The 1,892-nt window shown below is 52.0% G+C and overlaps 1 pseudogene; it reads left to right on the top strand.

The window, feature by feature from the left end:
* The first annotated feature begins 966 nt into the window (after nucleotides 1-966).
* On the top strand, nucleotides 967-1,446 carry LOC140420603 (large ribosomal subunit protein P1 pseudogene; annotated as a pseudogene).
* The last annotated feature ends 446 nt before the right edge of the window (nucleotides 1,447-1,892 follow it).

The raw sequence follows: 1,892 nt of genomic DNA, 5'->3' as shown, positions 1-1,892 counted from the left end.
TTTACTTACTTAGCAATGCGGGACCCAGGATCGATGCTACTAAGTGATAAGTAGATGAAATCTTCTGTGAAGGGGTGGGTTATACCGGGGGATAACTTTAAAACATAGTTTCACCTGAAAAGCACCCACCGAAGCCTGCATAGGAGTCAGGGAGTGAGAATCTCTGTTCACCATTTAGAATGTTGGCCCTTTTTGGTATAGGAGGACTTCTAAGAATAGTGGTGAGTTTTCAACAACAGTGGGAAGGGATGTACTGAGTTACCCAACCTGCTGAGCCACGTCACAAACACTTAGGAGAGACCCTTTAAATGCTCTGACTGTGGGAGTGGCTTCAAATGGTTTTAGGTACTGATGGCCCACCAGCGCATTCACACTGGGGAGAGACTGTTCAGCTGCTCTCACTGCACAAAGACGTTTAGAACGTCATTCGCCCTGCAGAAACACCAGCGAGTTCACACTGGGGAGAGCCGCTCTCCTGCACTGTATTGGGAAGGGATTCAGTCAGTCAGGCCATCTGGGGAGACACCAGCGAGTTCACACCGGGGAGAGGCCATTTACCTGCTCTGACTGGGAAGCGATTCAGTGATTCATCCCAAATGATGAAACACCAACGGGTTCACACCGAGGAGAGACCATTAAACTGCTCGCACTGCAAAAAGAGGTTTAGAACAGTGATCTTCAAAGTCGGGGGTGCGACTCGCTAGGGGGTCGTGGGCGTGTGTTGGGAAGGTCGCGGAGCCGTCCGTCACGGCACTCCCGATTGCGCAAATTTGCGCGCAACAGCCGCATCAGCCAGCTTTTAACTATGCCAGCTGCGAGCGGCCTTTTTACCCTATAAAAAAGTGCGCCGCACTGTGCGATGATCAGGCACGCATGCGCAGTGCAGCAGCATTTCTTTTATATGGTAAAAGGGCCGCACACAGCTGTCATAGTTAAAAGCCGGCTGCTGCTCGCTCTGTCTGGTTCGGAAGTGCTTGGTTCTTCTGAATGAAGCTAAGGCCGAGTTTCCCCCCCGGCGACTAGCACCATCGGACCCACCAGCAGAGATCCAGCGCCATGGCCTCCACCTCGGAACTCGCCTGGATCTACAGCACCCTCATCCTGCACAACGACGAGGTCACCGTCACCGAAGACAAACTCAATGTCCTGATTAAAACAGCTGGTGTGACCATTGAGCCTTTCTGGCCTAGTCTGTTTGCCAAGGCATTGGCTAATATTGACGTCAATAGTTTGATCTGCAACGTTGGTGCTGGTAGCCGTGCCCCAGCTGCTGCAGCAGTTGATTCCACCGCTGCCCATGTTGCTGCTGAAGAGGAAAAGGACGAGAAGAAACAGGAAGAATCTGAAGAGTCTGACGATGACATGGGCTTTGGTCTCTTTGATTAAACGTGCCGTGCAACAACATTGTTACAATTTACAAAAAATAAATAAAAATTGAATATAAAAGCCGGCTGCTGCGGCTGAGGATCGAAAATTTGCACAATCGGAGACGCAGAAGATTTTTTTAAAAATTCTATATAATCTTCCTGCCTGAGGGAGGCAGAGAGCAGGTCACAGCCCCCGAACGTCGCCGTCATGTGCTTTGGGCGAGATTGTGATTCCTCCATTTTGTCAGCAGCAAACAATGTAAGAGAAAATGGTGGGTCGTGAAGGTCGGCTGACGTGGGTCGCGAAGGTCGGCCGGCGTGGGTCGCGAAGGTCGGCCGGCGTGGGTCGCGAAGGTCGGCCGGCGTGGGTCCCGAAGGTTGGCCAGTTAGTAAAAATGGGTCCCCGGAAAAAAAGTTTGAAAAACACTGGGCGGAAATCTCCGGAAACGGCGCGATGTCCGCCGACTGGCACCCAAAACGGCGCAAATCAGACGGGCATCGCGCCGCCGCAAAGGTGCGGAATGC

Source organism: Scyliorhinus torazame, chromosome 5 (assembly GCF_047496885.1).
Source record: "Scyliorhinus torazame isolate Kashiwa2021f chromosome 5, sScyTor2.1, whole genome shotgun sequence".
Taxonomy (NCBI): domain Eukaryota; kingdom Metazoa; phylum Chordata; class Chondrichthyes; order Carcharhiniformes; family Scyliorhinidae; genus Scyliorhinus; species Scyliorhinus torazame.
The sequence above is the reverse complement of the archived record's forward strand: the minus strand, read 5'-3'. Positions and strand labels throughout refer to the sequence as shown.